Genomic DNA, 20,435 nt, shown 5'->3' with positions numbered 1-20,435 from the left:
TAGACCTGACCGCCTCCCCATTCCAGCGCTCCCCACAGATGAGAGCGCGACGTTTCCACTGCCAGGGGGACCAAAATAGCCCTCGCGGCCCCGCTGAAACTCAGCAGCGGTGCCTGACGCGGGACAGAGGTTTGGCTGAAAGCTGCTCTGTTGTTGAAGGTCCTTCAGAGTTTGCAGCCGAGTGGCGGGCGGGGACAGCGCGGGGCGGGGGCGGGGGGGGGGGGTGGCGGACAGGCCCTCGGCCTGCGCCCAGGGCTCGGCCACTTTGCTCGCGGCCTCTGGAGCTCCAGCTGCGCCCGGTCACCGCTGGCCGCTTGCACACACCCTCGCTGGCTCTCACGCTCAGTAAGTAGACACGCTCCGCTGGTTGGAGTCAGGGGCCAGTGCAGGATCTGCCAGGCTCCTTGGGGGCAGAGTGTGCTTGTGACTATTTAGGCAGTAGGTTTAGTTTGACAGTGTGAGTGCTTGTGAGTGGGGATGAGTGCCCGCGGGAGGAAGTGTGTTGGGGCAGGTACACCAGCATGTGGAATTTTCTAGCATGTGTCCCAGGGCGTGAGTGTCAGTGGATGGGGGAATCTATGTGTACGTGGGGAATGTTGGCGGGTGTGGAGTGTGCCCACAGGTGGCAGGTGTGTCTGTGTGGCATGTGGGTCAGGATGTGTGGTAGGAAGGCTTCCAGTGGGGTGAGCTAGGGCATGTGTGGATGGACTGATGCATGTGAGAGTGAGCAGAAGCTGGGGTTATCGACAGGGAACATTATCTGAACTCACACTTTCTGGGGTGACCTGACTTGTCCCCAGCTGGAGTGTCTTCTCTGCAGGTCACATGGCTTTGGTTTCTCGGGACTTAAAGAGCTCAGAGCTCGCACTGAGCACTAGGGGTGAGTGGGGCTCCGAATGACCCCATTTGGATGGATTAGGGAGGGGAGATGGCATGGGGGACCCCCACTCTTATGCCAGGAGAAGAGACAGGAGGAGCAAGAGGATGAGCTGACCACGGTCTTGCTCCCACACAAACACAGGGCACCTGTACCCATGCACACATGTGCACACTTTCAGCACGTGCACCCGTGGACAAAGGCCTGTGTGCAGCCTCCACCCATATACGTCAAATATGTATTTGCACCAACATGCACACCTGGCTTGATCCTCAGCCCTAAGGCACCCTTTCCCTACACATGGTGCCTCTGGACAATGGGCCCTCAAAATCCACCTTGGGTATGAAATGTCTTGAGTCAGGAGCTTTGGCCAGGAGGTCAGTACAGATGGTGATACGGAGGCTGCCCATGGAGTTCAGCCCGGGAGAATCTTTAGAGCTTAAGATCTGGGACTTAGAAGTAGTGCTCGCCCTCTTAGAAGTGAAAAGGCCAGTCTCAAGGCAGGCTGGGATTGGAGATGGAACTCAGTACCTGTAATTTGCTTCTGGCTCTAGTTTCTATTCTTGGTAAGACTATCATTGCTGCAGAAAACAGTGAGCCTTCTGTGGGCTGGGCTCGGGCAGCAGCCTGATAGGGAGGAGCAGTGACTTGAGCTGGGTTGATTTCTTCTCTTCTTTGGTTTTGATCAACCCTATTTTGAGCCTCCCATCTGCAGCCTGGGCTGGAAGGAATACCCTTTGCTTGCCCCTCCCCCTTGCCTAGCAGTTGTATCTTTTTGACAGAATAGAATCTTCTTCTCCCTGACTTCCTTCCCCTGGGAACTGCTGGGGACACACTAAACTATGCTTGGAAGAATGGGTGGCCTAAAATGTCAGCTGGTGATGATGAAGATGGTGATGATGGCTTCTAGATCTCTCCCATCCTGGACACTCTCTTCTGGACAGGCTTCATGAGGTACCCAGATAAATTGTGCTGTTTCAGTTGGGAAGTTAGGACGATGACCATGATTTTCTTCAACCCTTAGAGTTTTTGGTTCAGTTCAAGCAGTGCCTGAACGCACAGTCTACCAACTCCCCTTGTGTGCAGGGGAGGACCTGGAGCTCCACCATTTCCTCAAGTGTTGGTTCTGGGATCTAGTCTTGGTCATGAACTTTGGGGGTGGTTTGTTTGAGTAAGGGCAGGCTGTGGTCAACCCAGAAACCTTCCTGCAGTGTGAAAGGATGGGAGAAGGAAGTCTGAATGCCTTCCCTAGCCTTTGTGTGGGATCCCAGAAAGAAAAGCCTCTTCAAAACTGGGGGCATCACAGTAACTAAGTCCTAGGCTGTTTTTTTTTCCATTTTTCTATTAATCAGAGACATATACCTGCTAGTCAGAATTTCAGAGCAACAATAAGGAACCTTAGAGCATTGGGGCAAGCATACTAAGTTGACAAAATCAAGTTAAAAGAAATCAGACAACAGAATACTGATGATAATAATAACCACCATTTATTGAATTCTTGATATATGCTTCATTTCATTTACTTTTCTTTTTTTTTTTTTAAAGATTTATTTTTTATTTATTTAATTCCCCTCCCCTCCCCCGGTTGTGTGTTTTCTGTGTCTTTTTGCTGCGTCTTGTTTCTTTGTCCGCTTCTGTTGTCGTCAGCGGCAGGCACGGGAAGTGTGGGCGGCGCCATTCCTGGGCAGGCTGCTCCCTCCTTCGCGCTGGGCGGCTCTCCTTACAGGGTGCACTCCTTGCGCGTGGGGCTCCCCTACGCGGGGGACACCCCTGTGTAGAACGGCACTCCTTGCGCGCATAAGCACTGCTCATGGGCCAGCTCCACACGGGTCAAGGAAGCCCGGGGCTTGAACCGCGGACCTCCCATGTGGTAGACGGACGCCCTAACCACTGGGCCAAAGTCCGTTTCCCTATTTCATTTACTTTTCACAACCACACTGTTTGGTTAATAATCCTTATATTTCTAACAAGACAATGACGCTTAAAGTGATCAGTGGATTTTCCCAGGTCTGTGTGTGTCCAGAGCTCATGACATAACCAGTTGTGTTTCCTTTTTCACTCTGGCTGCTAGGAAGCTCTTAGTCCCTCATATTGCTCCATTCTAGGAACTGTGCTGATTGGAACCATAGCTTTGATTTTTTATTTCCTTCTAACAACTTTACAGTATACCTTAATAACTATAAACTCCCACATCTTTTGTAGAAAGAGAATAGAATAAATAAATGAAAAGGCAGTAATTAAGCCCTATCTTGGTTTCTGAGCATGGGAATCACATTGTATGGATTTTGGGGGGACAGACCCAATTTCAAATATTTTGTGCAATTTTAAGCCACATGTCTCAGTTTTGGCTTCTGTCTCTTTGGGCTCTGATTTGTGACCATGTGTTTGGGCTTTCTCTTCCTAGTGACTCTGGGAAATAATATCCAGCTCTGTGTTGGCTTGGACAATGGGATTGCTGGGAATGAATTGGGCCATTGAAAAACGCCTCCTGCTCTGAGTGCTTCAGCTGCCAGATCCTTCCTTGTCTCAAAAGCACAAGTGTCTGGGTGCCTGAAGGAGTTTGACCTCTACCCTCAGCCTGGCCCTGGCCCCACGAGAACCCCTTCCTCATGAGACCATGTATCTTTTGGATCTGAATTCTGCCTCCCCCATCACAGACCACAGGGTCTCTGACAGGGATGGCCCCTTCTGGAAGCCTAGGTCAGGCTGAAGAGTCTGGACTGTGGAGTGTAGAGGGACACATGAAAGGGCTTTTCTGTCCTCTTCCCCAGCTCCTTGAGGCCACAGGCCAGTGCTCACCGCCTTTACCTTCCCCATAAGGGATCTCAAGTCTGTCAGATAGTCAGGGAGTTACTTGACCCCTTTACCTCTAATTCACTCCAAGACTGATTATATTATTTTGCCCAAGGCCATTAATATTTTGGAAGGGAAATGGTGGGGTGCAATGCTTAGTGCCAAAGAGTGACTGGACTCTAATGGCAGGCTTTTGGACTTTGTGTTGGGGTGCTGCTTCTCAGGGTGCCTTAAGTCACCCACACTGGTAGCTGTGCCCACATGTAAGACTAATCCTGCCAGAAAGTGGGAAGGAGGGTCTGTTGACCTGAGGCCCTGGAAAATGCCATGTGTCCTGGCACCAGCTAATATGCTGGTGGCATGGTGTGAATATAGGGTTTGTTCCTTTCCGGGTAAATGTCATCCCCCAAAAGATAAGGTTAAGACTTGATTGCATCTCTGCTAAGGAGCCATATTATTTAGACTCTAGTTGTTCACTGGACTTTAATCTCAACCAAGTGAAAACGGGTTTAAAATCCAGGGAGGGAGCATCAAGAGCGACCTTCAGTACTTCTTGACTACTTTGCGGGCTGAGGAGCTTACTCACATTTATTCAGTGTATACTAAGCGCCAGCCCCTCTGTTGGGCTCTTTACATCTTTTGTTTCATGAAACCTCTCCAACAGCCCTATGAGCTAGGTGTTGTTTTAAAGCGAAAGGAACCGAGGCACGGGGAGAGCCCATGATAATAAGCACGAGGTCAACTAGGACAGACCCCATCCCAGGTCTGTTTGACTTCATAGCGTCCACTCACCACTCAAGGGAGCTGGAAGGCACTGGAAGCAGGGAAAATCACCCGCTTGGGCAAACTGAGGAAGGGACTGCGTATCCGACGCTCCCACCTGGCCCCAGGACCTGACTGTCATCATCATCCATGGCCTTTCCTCTCCTGCTTGCCCTGGCCTCAGACTGAAGCTGCTGTGCTTCACACGGAGATAGGGGTCAGATGGGCAAGGCCTCCTGGGTCCCGCGGGGATGCCCCCCACCCCCACAGGTGGCTTCACTTCGCCCCTGGAGCAATCTCTGTCCTGGGAACCCAGCCTCCTCTGGGACTCTGAACCCAGCCAGCCTGGTGTCCCCTCCTTCCCATTCCAGGAGCTCCTCAGTGCCAAGCTCCGGGGGAGTCCTGATCCTCTGAGGACGTCACTGGGCAGACCAGATCCAGTTTAGTATGATGCAGTGTCTGTAGGCGTCAGCATTTTGGCTGGCTAATTGTGTAGTGTGTTCACTTTCTACTCGTGGAATGAAGGTTTTGTCTTACAACCCAAATATCCGGGGTTTGGAAACCATGATGCAGCCTGTGGTTGGGGGTGGGGGTTGCATCGTGGGCTGTGCATGGCGCTGGTTAAAATGGGCACTTTTGGGGACAGAACGATGAACTCAGGTGTTCTTGCTTCCTCTGATGGAAGGTCAGAGGTGGGCAGTGCGCATTGGCAATGTGAGCATGGGCTTTGCAGCCAGGCAGATCTGATTTGGAGCCTCAATTTTCTCATCTGTAAATGGGGTTCCTCATAATGTATGTTGATGCTAGGACTAGAAAATTTATTTGAAGCATAGGGTCTGGCATAGAATAGACACACCATAAACGGTAGTATCCTTCCTTCTTGTCTCACCTGCCAGATTCTAGGTCTAGCCTAGCCTTTGGACAACACTGTGGTCTTGGATTAAGTCACTTACCCTCTCAGGTCTCATTCTTTTCTGTAAAAAGAGGGAAGAACTAATTTCCCTCACTCTTCTGAGGACAGTGCTTGAAGTAAGGGGCCTTCTCGGAAAGTTCAGAAATAAGTTCAGAAAGTTCAGTTCAGTACTGATTCATTTATTCATGTCTCAAGTATTAATTGAGACCCTCTGATGTTCTAGGACCTGTGCAAGGCACTGAGGATAAAGATGAGAAGGCAATATTTTCATCCTCAGGGAGTAATCAGACCATTTGGCAAGACAGACTTGGAAAGAAATGATTACAGGCCCATCTGTGGGACAAGTTCAAGGCAGGAATTGGAGGCACTAGTGGATTAGAAGAGGAAGCGATGTCTCCGATTGCAGTGACCAAAGAAGCCTTCCCAGAGGTTGAAATTCTTGGTCTTGATCTTGAAAGATATCAGGAAGCTGCCAGGACTATAAGAGGATGGCGTTCTAGGCGGAGAGACCACCACGTGCTAAGGCAAAGAGCATTGCCTCGTGTGGTAAGCTTGAGGACTTTAAGTAGTTAGTGTGACTAGAACGTATGGAATGGGTGGTCAATGATGATGGGAAATGAGATAGGAGATGTCATGAAGGGCTATGAATGGATGTCAGGCATCGGTTGCTATGCTAAGGTGTTCAGATTTTTATCGTGATTTTTATAGGGAGACACTTAAGTATTTTAAGCAGGGATTGGATCATGGTTGATATGGGCTTGCTCTTTCATATTCAATGAACACTTATTGAGTGCTTTCCTATTTTTTATGGAACTTTTTGTTTTGAATATCAAACTTAGTAAATTTGCAAGACTAGTAAAAGAAATCCCCCTTTATCCAGATCCCTCAACTGATTACATGATGCTCCATTTATTTTATCTTTCTCATTTTATACTCTTATCAGCAGGGTATGAGAATTTTGGTAGCTTGATGTCATCATACCATTTGCTGTGGTTGACCTTAATTTAAAATTTTAAAATTTATTGTAGTAACATATGTACAACTTGAAATTTCCCATTTTAACCTTTTCAAGCAAACACTTCAGTGGTATTGATTACATTCTCCATATTGTGCTACTATCACCAACTCCATTACCCAAACATTTTCATCATCTCAAATGGAAGTTCTGTACTCATTAAGCAATAACTCCGCATTTCACCCCCCTCTTCAGCCCCTCGTAACCTGTAATCTACTTTCGGTTTCTATGAACTTGCTTATTCTAGTATTTCATATAAGTGCAACCATACGATATTTACCCTTTTGTGTCTGGCTTATTTCAACTCTCTTTGAGTTTCATCCATGTTGTCAAACATATCAGAACTTCATTGTTTTTATGGCTGAATAATATTCCATTGTTATGTATATACCACATTTTATTTATCCATTCATCTGTTGTTGACACTTGGATTGCTTCCACCTTTTGGCAATTGTGAATAATGCTGTTATGAATATTGGTGTACAAATGTCTGTTTGAGTCCCTGCTTTCAATTCTTTTGTGTATATACCAAGAAGTGGGATTGCTGAGTCATATAGTAATTCTATGTTCAATTTTCTGAGGAACTGCCAAACTGTTTTCCACAGTTGTTGCACATTTTATAAGTCCACACCCCAACAATATACGAGAGTTAGCATATCTCTGCATTCTTAACAATGTTCTTTTTTTTTTTTAATGGTAATAGCCATCTTAATGAGTATGAAGTGGTGTCTCATTATGGTTTTGATTTGCATTTCCTTGAATACCAACGATGTTACACATCTTGTCATGAGGTTATTGGCCATTTGAATAGTTTCTTTGGAGAAATGTCTATTTAAGTCCTTTGCACAGTTTTTTTATTGGTTTGCCTTTTCCTCATTGAGTTTAGCAATTCTATATATTTTCTGGATCTTAAACCCTTATCAGATATATGGTTAGCAACTATTTTCTCCAATTCAGTAGGTCATCTTTTCACTTTACTGATAATATCCTTTGACATACAAAAGTTTTTTATTTTGAAGCCCATTTTATCTACTTTTTCTTTTCTTGCTCGTTTTTCAATCATGTCTATGAAATAATTGTCAAATACAAGGTCATGAAGGTTTTCTCCTGCTTTTCTTCTAGGGGTTTCTTGGTTTTAGCTGTTATGTTTAGGTCCTTGATCCAATTAGAGTTGATTTTTGTATATGATGTGAGGTAAGGGTCCAAAATTGAACATTGAGTTTTTCCAGCACCATTTTAAGAGACCATTTTTCCTCATTTAATGTTCTTGGTACCCTTGTTAAAATCAGTTGGCCATAGATGTGCAGGTTCATTTCTGGACTCTTATCTCTATCTCATTGATCTATATTACTGTCTTTTTGGCAGTACCACACTGTTTTGATTAATGTGGCTTTGTATTAAGCTTTGAAGTTGGGAAGTGTGAGACCTCCAACTTTGCTCTTTTTCAATACTGACTTGACTATTTGCAGTCCCATCCAATTCCTTATGAATTTGAGGATTGACTTTTCCATTTCTGCCAAAAAGGCTTACAGAATTTTGATAGACATGGCATTGAATCTGTAGATCATTTTGGGTAGCATTGACAGTTTAGCAATATTGTCTTCCTATCCATGAACACAGGTTTTCTTACCATTTGTTTAGGTCTTCTTTAATTTACTTCAGCTGTGTTAGTGTTTCACGTACAAGCCCTTCACCTTTTTGGTTAAATTTATTCTTAGATATTTTATTATATTAGATGCTATTGTGAGTAGAATTTTTTAAAAAATTTCCAGTTCAGATTTTTCATAACTGGCTTATTTTTATTCACAATTTTATTATTTATATCAATATTACAAGTTCCTGAAAATACACAATAATAATTATAATAACAATAGGTCTATTTTGGTTAGTGGCTACACTCCCCCTTCCCCATTTTTGTTCATTCCTCAATCTTCTTACCATTTGTTTAAGTCTTCTTTAATTTACTTCAGCTGTGTTAGTGTTTCACGTACAAGCCCTTCACCTTTTTGGTTAACTTTATTCTTAGATATTTTATTATATTAGATGCTATTGTGAGTAGAATTTTTAAAAAAATTTCCAGTTCAGATTTTTCATAACTGGCTTATTTTTATTCACAATTTTATTATTTATATCAATATTACAAGTTCCTGAAAATACACAATAATAATTATAATAACAATAGGTCTATTTTGGTTAGTGGCTACACTCCCCCTTCCCCATTTTTGTTCATTCCTCAATCTTGAGGGGTGGGATGATGTCCGCTCCAACTGCTTCAGTCTGAGAAGGGATGTAGATATTATGCGGAAGAGGAGTTGTTTTTCTTGCCCTTGAAGACACACCTTGTTTTTGGGGTGGAGCTGGTCCAGCCTCATCATTTTGTTAGTCTTGCATGGCAGGCCTGAAGAACTGGAGAGTAGGAGTTGCCACTATCTGCTAGGTTTCAGGACTCAACTGGCATATGAACAATCTGGAGATGTTAAGTCTCTGAGAAATATATTTAACAGGTAAATTGAAAATTATAGGATTTTCAATTTAGATTAAAGTAGTAGATAAATCATGATGAGGGAATTTATAAATGAGTATAAAATTACTATATTATATTGGGGAAACAGATTTACCTATAGTCCCAGATAGGGCCCACTGATTGGGTTTGATTTCATGAGGCTGTATAGTTTGCCTATGGTGACCAGACTTCCCTAGGACCTTCAGGAGCATTTTTGTTTGAGCTTTTATTTACTGTGGCAGTTTTTCATAACATCTGGCTGAGATCTGCGTAAATATAATCTCCAGAATAACCTCCCAACTCATTTTGAAATCTCTTAGCCATAAAAACTTAATTTTATTTCATATTTCCCCTGTTTGGTTATGATCTTTCTCCAAATGCATGGTAATAATCCCTTGGTGTCAGGGAGGCTCATCCTTGTGAGTCATGTCCCACATCAGGGGAAAGGTAATGATTTTAATTTGCAGAGTTTGTCTTAGAGAGAGGCCACATTTGAGTAACAAGGAGGTTTTCAGGAGGCAACTCTTAGGCATTAAATATACTTAGGCTTACATTCATTATTATAGGAATAAGGTTCGTAAGCGCAAGCCTTAAGATTGAGGGATTGGCTTATTGACCTGTTTTCTTTATATTTGAGGAAGTAGCAGGACTTCCCCAGGAGGAAAGTTTAATATGTTTTAGCTACTGTGTGGGTCTCTATCCAGAAAACATACCTATAGCAACCAGGATACCTTTATATCCCATAAAAGTTATCTAGCTATATACCTTTCAAGATGTTCAAAAGACCCCATCTATTAGGACACCTGATCATATCCCATCTTTACCTTTTTACCAGGGTTATGTTAATTGAAAGGTAGGACTTTGATTATATGCTTGCCTTGTTTCTCATGTAAAGTTCTTCACATGTACTTTCAGAGAAGCCTCAGGGTAAAACATATACCCAACAAGGAAATTTTGTGGTATATAGCATTTTTATAAGGATAAAATACATGACATTCCCATTACCTCCCCTCCATTTTTCCTTTTTTAAAGAAGTTGTGAGTTTACAAAACAATTATGCATTACATAGAGGATTCCCATTCATCATACCACCAATACCCTGCATTATTGTGAAACGCTTGTTACAAATGATGAAAGAACATCCTCAAAATATTACTGTTAACTGTAGTCTAAAGTTTACATTTGGTGTATTTTCCCCCCAAACCACCCTTTTATTAACACCATGTATTAGTATTGTATGTTTGTTATAGTTCTTGTGGTAACTTTCTCATATTTATAGTGTTAATCACCCACCATCATCTACCACAGGGTTCCCTGTGTTATAATTCCATTCCTTGTACAATCCATGCAAAGTGTATGCTTGCATAAATGACTTTTGTGCATTAATCTTGTAGCTTGCAACTTCACTAAATTCATTTATTAGCTCTAGGAATTTTTTTGTAGATTACTTGGGGTTTTCTTTGTACAGGATCATAACATCTATGAATATAGATAGTTTTACTTTTCCCTTATCATTTGGATGACTTTTTTCCATTTTCTTTTTCTTTTTTCCTAATTACTCTGGCTAGAAATAATGGTGGTGAAAGCAGGCATTTTTGTCTTTGTCATGTACCTGATCTTAGGGGGAAAACATTCAGTTTTTCATCAGAGTATGATATTAGCTGTGAGTTTTTCATATATGCACTTTATCATGTTAAGGAAATTATTATCTCTTATTTTTCTGAGTGTTTATATCATTGATTATTATTAAAATCATGTGATTTTGTCCAATACCCTTTCTGCATCAATGGAAATGAGCATGTGGATTTGTCTTCCTTCAGTCTCTTAATGTGGTATATTACCTTGATTAATTTTCTTATGTTGAATCACCCTTGCATTCCTGGGGTAAGTCCTACTTGGTCACGGTATATAATCCTTTTACTATGTTCTTGGATTTGATTTGCTAGTATTTTACCAATGATTTCTGCATCTACAGGAAATTGGTCTGTAGTTTTCTTTCTTTTGATGTCTTAATCTGGCTTTGGTTTCAGAGTATGTTAGCTTCAGAATGAGTTAGGAAGAGTTTCCTCCTCTATTGTTTTAGAAGAGTTTGAGAAGGATTGGTGTTAATTCTCTTAATGGTTGATAGAATTCCGTATTTTTTTTTTAATTTTAAAGATTTTTTATTTCTCTTCCCTTTCCCCCTACCCCACTGTGTTGTCTGCTCTCTCTGTCCTTTTGCTGTGTGTTCTTCTGTGTCTGCTTGTATTCTTGTCAGTGGTGCCGGGAATCTGTGTTTCTTTCTCTCTCTCTTTTTTTTGTTGCATCATCTTGCTGCATCAACTTTCCACGTGTGCAGTGCCACCCTAGGCAGGCTGCACTTTTTCCGCACTGGGTGGCTCTCCTTACGGGGTGCACCCCTTGTGTGAGGGGCTCCCCTACATGGGGGACACCCCTGTGTGGCATGGCACTCCTTACATGCATCAGCACTGCGTGTGGGCCAGCTCATCACACAAGTCAGGAGGCCCTGGGTTTGAACCCTGGACCTCCCATGTGGTAGGTAGAAGCTCTATCTTTTGAGCCAAATCCACTTCCCAGAATTCATTATGAAAGCCATCTGCTTCTGGACTTTTCTTTGGAGGTTTCTGGTAACTGATTTACGACTCTTTATAAATCTGTTGAGATAGTCAGTTTCTTCTTGAGTCAATTTAGGTAAGTTGTGAGTTTTTAGGAATTTGTCCATTTCCTGTAGATAATCTTATTTTTTAGCTTACAATCATTCATAGCATCTTTTTATAATCCTTTTACCTTCTGCAATATCAGTAGTAATGTCTACACTTTAATTTCTGAATTTAGCTATTTCTGTCTTCTCTCTTCTATTCTTTGTCAGTCTAACTAAAAGTTTTCCAGTTTTATTTATCTTTTCAAAGAATCGATATTTGGTTTCATTGACTCTCTTGATTGCTTTTCTCTTCTCTATTTCATTTATCTATGCTCAAATCTTTATTATTTCTTCCCTTCTACTAACTTTAGGTTTAGTTTGCTCTTCTTTTTTTTCCTAATTCTTCAAGATGTGAAATTGATTATTGACTTGAGATTTTTTTTTTAGTATAGGCATTTATAACTAAAACTTTCTCTCATAGCACTGCTTTGATTCATAGTGCAGTGATATGGAACGGTGTACCCCAGAAAAATAAATTCTTAATCTTAATCCATTTTTGTGAGTGTGAACCAACTGTAAATAGAACTTTTGATGAGGTTATTTCAATTAAGGTATGGCCCAACTGAAACAGGATGGGTCTTAATCCTATTACTGGAGTCCTTTATAATAAGAATGGAACTCAGACATACACAGAGAGAAAGCCATGGAAAGAAGCCAGATATCAACAGAAACTCAGAGAAGTCAGGAGAGGCTGCCATGTATATTGCCTTGTGACAGAAAAGTCAAGGACCAAGGGTCACTGTCAGCCATCCCCAAAACACCACAGTGTTCCGGGAGAAAGCATTGCCTTGATGACACCTTGATTTTGGACTTCTCCTAGCTTCAAAACCATGAGCCAATAAATTTCTGTTTAAGCCAACCCATTGCATAGTATTTGTTTTAGAAGTCAGGAAACAAACACATACCATACATTTTGGTATGTTGGTTTTCCTTTTTATTTGTCTCTTAGAATTTTTTTATTTCCTTATAATTTCTTCTTTGACTCATTGGTTGTTTAAGAGTGTGTTGTTTAATTTCTACATGTTTCTACATGCATCCTACTTCTGAACCAGTTACTTCATCATGGCCAGAAATAGTGGTCCAAGAACTTACTATTTTCCCTAAACTGTGTTATTGAGGACAGAGTGGTGAGTAAGGCAGGCAGTCTTTGTCCCCAGGATGATTGTATTCAAGTGGGACAGAATGTAAAAAAGGTGTAAACCAACAATACAATAAATTGCTATGTATTTTAAGAAAGAAAAAATTCAAATGACAGAGACAGATAATGGCGTAGGGATACTTTAGATTGGGTTTTCAGGGAGGAGGTAATATTTAGAAAGACCTTCAGTGAGGGATGGATGGATTGGAGAGGGAGGTAGTGAGCCGGTACTAAGAACAGATTGAACAGGAGGTAGAATCAATAGGTCACAGTGACTGATTGAGTGGGAAAGTGAGGGAGATGAAGGAGTAAGGGGATTTCCAGGTAGGTATTTCAAAGGCCTCTCAAACTCAACATTTCCAAAGCTTAATTTCAGGCCTTCTGCCTTTATGCTATCCTATTCCACACCTGGTCCTCTTCAAGTATTTCAGATCTCAGTAAATGACTTTTATATCTATGTAGCTGCATAAGCAGAGGGATGTGACAATCATTGATAACATTTCTTTCCTTCAAAATCCATATCCAGTATATCACCAAGTCTTACTGACATTATTATCTAAATATCTCTCAAATCCACCGCTTCTCTTCATCTCCACCAGCATCACCCTGGTTCAAGGTAACATTTTCATCTTTAGCCTCTACCTGGTCCATCTGCATCCATTCTTTCTCCCCTTCAATTTGCTCTCCTTATAGCAGCCAGAGTTCATTTGAAAACACAACTCCATTCATGCCATTTCCCTCCTTAAAAATACTTCTGTCTCTTTCCACTGATCTTAAGATGTAGACCAACTCTCTAATTAATAAGTTCTCCAAGGTCTTGTTTGTTGGGTCTCTGTGACCTTCTCCTTCATCTTTCAACATAGCATTCCCCTCGCTCTCCCTCTTAACTACTGACCTCATCTCAGACCCTCAGGCTTGTCAGATTCCCTCTTGCCACAGGCTTTGCATTTGTGGTTTCTTTGCTTAGAAAGCTCTTCCTTCCTGTCTTCAACTACTGAATTCCCAGTTCTCAGCTCAGATGGTACGTCTATGACCTCCCTGACTAGGTAAAATCACCATTTTATTAACTTTGAAGACACTATGTACTTCCTTCAAGGTTTTATCTCTGTTGTAATTTTACATGCATTTATGTGATGATTAATGCTTATTTTTCCCATTTGATGATGAACTCCATTGAGGGCAAGGACCATGTCTTGTTTTGCTCATTACTTTATTCTAGCAGGTAACTCAGTGCACAGCATATGCCACGAAAACTTGTTGAATACATGAATGAATGAATGAACGAAGTTTTATCAGCTAAGCAACTGGGCAGATGGTGGTGCCCTTCAGCAGAACTGAAATTCTAAGGAAGGAGTAGATGTAGGGAGGAAGAAAATAACTCATTTTGGGGCATGTTACATTTGAGATGCTTGCCAGCTGCATGTCTGTTCCTCTCCCAACCCACACTCTCCTACTGAAGATCTTATTGCATAAGCAAAATAGACTATAACTCAGGAACTTTGGGGATCTGGTAATAGGTGAGTGATTACTAAGTATTGACTGATTCTGGGAGCTCTCTGGAGAAGGTGGCTATGTCACGTGGTACCCCTGCGGTGTGGCTTCTCCATCTATAGCAGACTGACCCCTCTCTGGTTTAAAGAGGAGAGGGGAGATCTTATGAGCCTCCAGGTGGTCCTGATTTAGAAAATTGGTTGCTTGTTGTAAGAAGGATAGTTACAAAACCTTATCAGGGCTCTTTAGAACTTAAGAATTAATTGCATGATTCACATTGGTCAGGAGCTGCCAACTACTTCCTCACTCCTGAGAATACACTAGTCCAACACTCAAAAGGGGTTCAGTGAGGAGAGATTACTGCCAAGCCCAGGAAGCCATCCTTGCAAAGATGCCATTAGGGCTAGGACAGACCAGCCCGTTTAGTCACTCTTGCTCACTCATTCATTCACTTATCTACTTCATCTTCATCGACTCACTTACTCATCCACCAACACATCAAACACCCACCTATCCATCCACGAATAGGAATTTAAGTTGGATTTATGTTAGGAGTCAAGGGTGGTGAGTTGCCTTCACCCCCTCCCCTTCATCCCTCTTTTATATGGTCCTCATAGCCCAGCAGTCCATGTAAGGAAACCTCCAGGGGTGGGGGAGAAACTGCTCTGCTGATGGAGTGCTGGACTGTGTATGATTGAGTATTTTAACAGGAAGGGTGGATGAACAGAACTTCCACTCTGACTACTTCTCTTATCTCATCTGCTTTCCTAGGGTCCCCTCTTTCAGTGGTGTTGAGAGTTTAGGAATTAGGCTCCTTGATCAGATGTAAGGAAGCAATTGGGCTCTGCAGAGGTGCGTCAGTACTCAGTCTGAAGGGGGAAGAAAAACACAGCTTCCTATGAGACCACAGTGGAAAAGAGGATGCTTTTGTTTTTTTCTACATTTTCCATCAGGATTGCACTTTAACCCAGTGGAATTTGCAGAGAGGCTGGGGGGAGGGTGGGAGAGCAGGATTTAAAAATGTGGCATTTAGAAACAAGGCAGGGGACTAATCCCGGCCCCACCCCTCCAGAAGCTGCTCTTTCAGTTCTCCGAGGCTTGCCATTTATAAAGAGCTCCTCAGAATGTGTGCAGTCCATCTGCCACGGTGGCAGACGGCGCTGGAACTGAGCAGCTGTAGGACAGTGGCAGCCACATCAGATAAAACACCTTGGAAAAATGCCTAAGTTACAGACCCAGTCATTCATTCTCTCTTTTATTCACTAAGTGTCTCCGTAGCACCTACTATGTGCCAGGCATTCTTTTAGGCCCTGGGGATAGAGCAATGAGCAAAATACAGGTTTCATGCCCTTGGAAAACTTACTTTCTGGTGTGGGAAGGTAGATAGTGAACAGTTTAACATCAAGTATGCAAAATGACGATGAGTGCTGTTATGAATAAAATCATGTCCCCTACAAAAAATGTGTCCTAACCCCCAGTCCCATGAATGTGAACTCATTTGTAAACAGGATCTTTGAAGGTCCTATTAGTTAAAATGAAGCCAAGCAGAATCAGGGTGGGCCTTTCTCCAATGAGAGTGGAGACCATAACAGCAGAGGAAATGAGGACATGTGAGTAGGAGAAAGGAGGGAGAGACGGGGAGCGAGACGGCCATGAGATGGAGGCAGAGGCTGAGTTATAGGTTCCCAGCAAGCCTCCCCCAGAACTCTACAGACTTCAGAGCAATCACCATCCTGCTGTTTTGATTTTGGGCTTCTAGCCTCCGAACCTGTGAGATGATAAATTCCTGTTGTCTAAGCCAATCAGTCCATGGTATTTTGTTACAAGAGCCCTGGAAAGTTAAGACAAGTGTTATGGAGAAATTGATACAGGTGAAAAGGAGACTTTAAGCAGAGGCCAGGAGGAAGACAAAGCATAAGCTATATGGATACTTGGGGGAAGAGTGGTCCAAGAGAGAGAACAGTAAGGGGAAAAGCCCCATGGGCTGCTTGAGGAACATCATGAAGTTGAATTTGACTGGAGGGATGTGAGAAATGGGGAGAGCAGAAGGAGTTTAGGGCAATGTGATAATGGGGGCAGATCATGAAGAGTCTTTGAAAGATGTTGGTTTTTTCTCTGACTGAGATGGGTGAAAATTGGAAGGTTTCGAGTAGGCATATGGAATGCTCTGGCTACTATGAAGAGGATAGATTGGGAGAATAAGGGAGGATACAATTTAGGAGGCTACTGTAATAATCCAGGCAAGAAAAAGTGGTGGCTGGGACTAAGGTCCACCTATTCATCCATTTATCCATCCATTTCATTTTTCATTCTACAAATGTTTATGTTACATTCCCTATAAGTGAGGCCCTTTATCACTATATACCCATCCCTCCTGCTCATCATTTATCTGTCCAGCTATGATTACCACTTTTTAACTAGTGTTGACCTGCTACATATAGAGCATTGTGTTAGGCACTGGATGATATAGGCATGTTCTTCTGAGGTTTTAGCCCTAGCAGGGGAGACTAGATGCACCCATAGGAGACCATTTGGCAGTTAAGAAACCAAGCAGGCCCTGGCAAGCCCAAGATAAAATGGTTCCATATTCTAGTCATCCTGTGTGCTGGGTAATTGAAGTAAGCTTCCAGGAGGAGGCTAGACTTAAGCTGAATCAGGCCTAAGAATAGCAGGAAGCTTGCCTTGAAGCTTGAGCATAAGGGAACACGTTGGGGAGTACAGGATGATAAGGGTAAAGAGGGGGTGTGGTGGGCTGGAAACAGAGTTTAGAAGTTATGAGCACTAGCTAAGGAGTCCAAACCTGAGTTGAGAGATGCTGGGAGACATAGCAGGTTTTCAAGGATATGTGTCAGTAAAATTTGCGATTTAAGAGGCTAAAACTCATGTCAGCATGAGGAGGGATGTACTGGGGGCTGGGATGGCCTTATAGCCGTCAGAGTATGGGGGTTGGGCACTGCTGGGGGGATCGTGAATGCAGAGGCAGAGATGCAATAATGTGGGGTTCTGATGGATAATGTGAGCAGCAGATGATGTGAAAGGCTGTTACTGGAACAAACCACAGTTGTCTCTTGTCCCCTGAAGCCATTTTTGAGCAAGGCACACAGAGCTGGCTGGGTTTGGGGCAGGAAAAGCTGGAGAAAAGAGTTTGGGTCTGGTCTCTGCTGTGAATGACTCTTTTGGAAGCCCCTAGGGGATGGGGTCATTGGGTTGTAGGACAGTTAAATTAAGAGCAGTTCATCTAATCCAGCCCTCTCCTTTTACAGATAGGAAATTGGAGACCCAGACAAGGTTGTAACTTGTTTAAGGTCACATAGAGTTCTCTTGGCAGAGTAAGGTCAAGCATCTTATTTGCACTCATGTTGGAGGAATTACTAAGTTTTGTTTAATTATGCATTTGCATAACTCTTTCAATGGAAGAAAAACTTCTAAGAAGAAGAAAATCGTTTTATTCATCTACTTCCCCATCATCTAGCTGGGACCTGATGTAGAGCAGATGCTTTAAGAATGTTGCCTGTTGAGGGCTCTGCCTGAGCCCCAGGCCCACATTAACCCAAACCTAGGTAGGATGTTAGTCTGGTCTCAGAGCTGGCCAGATGTGGGGTGAGAAAGCATTGCCCACAAATGGGGGCAGATCCTCCTGTGCTCACATGGCCTGGCTTGTGATCAGTTTCTACCTCTACTATACTTATCACGCTTAGCAAAGTCTCACCTGTGGCCAGGAACCTGAGTGGGTAAAGGGGCTGCTGCCATGACATTGCTGACTAAGAGGTGGAGGGAGAGGAGGGTCTGGGTGAGCGGCTGGGCTGTCCTGTACCTGGGGCCACTGTAAGAGGAGAAAGCACTCGTGCAGCCCTGGAGACAGCAGACCACGAGGAGTTTCTTGCCTCTGGATGGGCACCTGGGCTGATATCTGGGGCTTGATCAAGAGCCCAGGGACATCACCAAACCCAAGGAGCTGGAGGCCACTTCTTCAATACAGGGCCTTCCCTCTCCTCAGCATGCAGAAGTCTGTGACTTAACAGCAGGGTTTCAGGTGGAATTGTCCCTCGATGTGCCTCCATCCCTGCTGTGTTTATGGTTCTGGTGAGGGAGGGCTGAAACTGGAGACATTTTCCAAAAGGTCTGAGGAATTTGGATTGTAGCTCTTGCCAGCCCAGACACCGGGGTCTGTGCAGGATGGGTAATTGGTGCCTAAGCTCTTGGTCAACATATTTTGTTTGTCTTGAGCTGTAGAGTTGGCAGAGGGATTTCCACAGGGAGGGGAGTGGATTATCCTAGTGTGAAAGCCGAAATCATAGACATAGGAAAACAAGTGTCCCCTTGTTCAGCATCCTTTAGTGAGTGACCCAGAGAAAGCAGTGACATTTTCTTCAGGTGTGGAGTCTTCATGGCCTCCAAGGTAACAGTCATGCCCCAGACCAGATTTTGGATGGAAGGAACTTGGATTCTAGTCTTGGTCCAGTCACTAATTTGCTGAGGGACTTGGGCAAGTCATTTGCCCTCTCTGGTCTCACTTCCCTTTGTGTGAATGACAGGGTTGGAGAAAACAATCCCTGAAGACATTTCCTGCTATAACATTCCAGGTTTCTTGCTTAAATTATGATACCAACCAGGGCTTTTGATCAGTACCCCAACTTGCAGACTTCTAATCTCGACCAGGGCTTGTTTTCCACTTTGCTTGCTTGGAATTCCACCTTTATAGATCTATTTCTTTGGGTCTTTTGTATTGCAGGGACAGATGTAGGACATTATATATCCTGCCATAACCTACTGAATGGATTGGGAGAGAGTAAACTGTAATCCATGCTGTGTAGCGGTGCTCCAAAATGTGTTCATCAATGGGAATGAATGTACCACACCAATGAAAGATGTTGTTGATGTGGAAAAAGAGGGGAGTGTGGGGAGTGGGGCATATGGGAAGTCCCTAAATTTTTTTAATGCAATATTTTGTGTGATCTATATATCTTTTAAAAATAAATAAAAAATATATTAAAAAAAAAAAGAAACTCATATTTCCACAGGCAATGGTGGAAACCTTAATATTTTAATGACCTCATGTAGGGAGTTTCACATCCATTATTATATTTCAATTTTACAACGACTGTCAAGTGACCAAAGATATTTTATTATTCTCAGCTTGCAGAAGTGAGAAAAGAGAATCAGAGAGGGTAGGTTACTTGATTGAGGTCACACAGTTAGTTACAGGTAAAGCTGAAACTATACTGCTGGTTTCTTGGCTAGTTATTCATGCTCTTTTCTTTCACCTTTTCGGGTTTGGGAAGAGAGTCAATAAGGGCTGCCTGGGATGGGGATGGGGAGTACCCCAGAATCACCAAGATGAGCTGGGCATAGTGGGGGACCTGTGCTGGACCCTATGCCCAGATATCCAGAGCTGGCCCCAGGCAGAAACAGGTTCTCCACAGCAGCTTTCACTAAAGATCCTGCCCTCCTATTGGCTTAGACCAGGGGTTCTTACGTTTTTTTTTCCCCACAGACCCCTTTGCCAGTCATGTGAAATGAATACTACTGTCATTTATTTATTGCATACATTCATAAGTGAAGGAAATGCTAGATTTCAGTTAGAGGTCAGAGAAAATAAAGATAAGTTGATTTTTTTGTTTCAAGCTCACAGACTCCCCAAAATCTTTATGGGCCCCTTGGGGATCCATGGAGCCCTGGTTAAGAACCCCTGGCTGAGACTATTCAGCAGGTACTGGGTCAAGCCCAGCTCCTGCTAAGTAACCTTCCCTTTCTCCTTTTCCAAAGCTTTTTCACCCCTCTGGTCCTGGAGGCAGGCTGACTTTTGCTGCAGAAGGGGGCTCTTGGAGCTCCCCTCTTAGCTAGTTTTTCTTGAGCTCAACCCAGCCAGATCTTTGTTCTAGGACAGGAGTGTGTGGACAAGGGAGAGGAGTTGGGGAGGGCAGGAGCTCTCCCCCCACCCATCAGGGAGGAGCAACAAGAACCATGACCCGACCCTCCTCTCGCTCCTCTGTGCTTGTGATTTGGGATGTGCCTGGGAGCTCTGAATGTCTCCCTCTGTCTTCCTTTCTTCTGTCATAAATCATGTTTCCAGATTTGCTTGGATCTATTTTGGGCTTACTCTTCAGTTCTCTAAGTCTATTCCAGAGTTAATATCACCTTGTCCTTACCACTTTAAAATAAGTCTTATGGTCGGGTGGGAAAAAGTCTCCTCCATTTCTTTTTCTTTTTCAGGAATATCTTGGCTATACATTTTATTTTTA

The 20,435-nt window shown here is 43.2% G+C and overlaps 1 protein-coding gene across 1 annotated transcript in view; it reads left to right on the top strand.

The window, feature by feature from the left end:
- The first annotated feature begins 238 nt into the window (after nucleotides 1-238).
- INSC (INSC spindle orientation adaptor protein) overlaps nucleotides 239-20,435 on the top strand; it is a 143,623-nt gene continuing 123,426 nt past the window's right edge. Inside the window, exon 1 of the mRNA XM_023582819.3 lies at nucleotides 239-345. The gene's annotated coding sequence lies outside the window, so the exon portion shown is untranslated. The remainder of the gene's footprint in view (nucleotides 346-20,435) is intronic.

Source organism: Dasypus novemcinctus, chromosome 10, assembly GCF_030445035.2.
Source record: "Dasypus novemcinctus isolate mDasNov1 chromosome 10, mDasNov1.1.hap2, whole genome shotgun sequence".
NCBI classification, from domain to species: Eukaryota; Metazoa; Chordata; class Mammalia; order Cingulata; family Dasypodidae; genus Dasypus; species Dasypus novemcinctus.
This window is presented reverse-complemented; position numbering and strand designations above follow the sequence as displayed.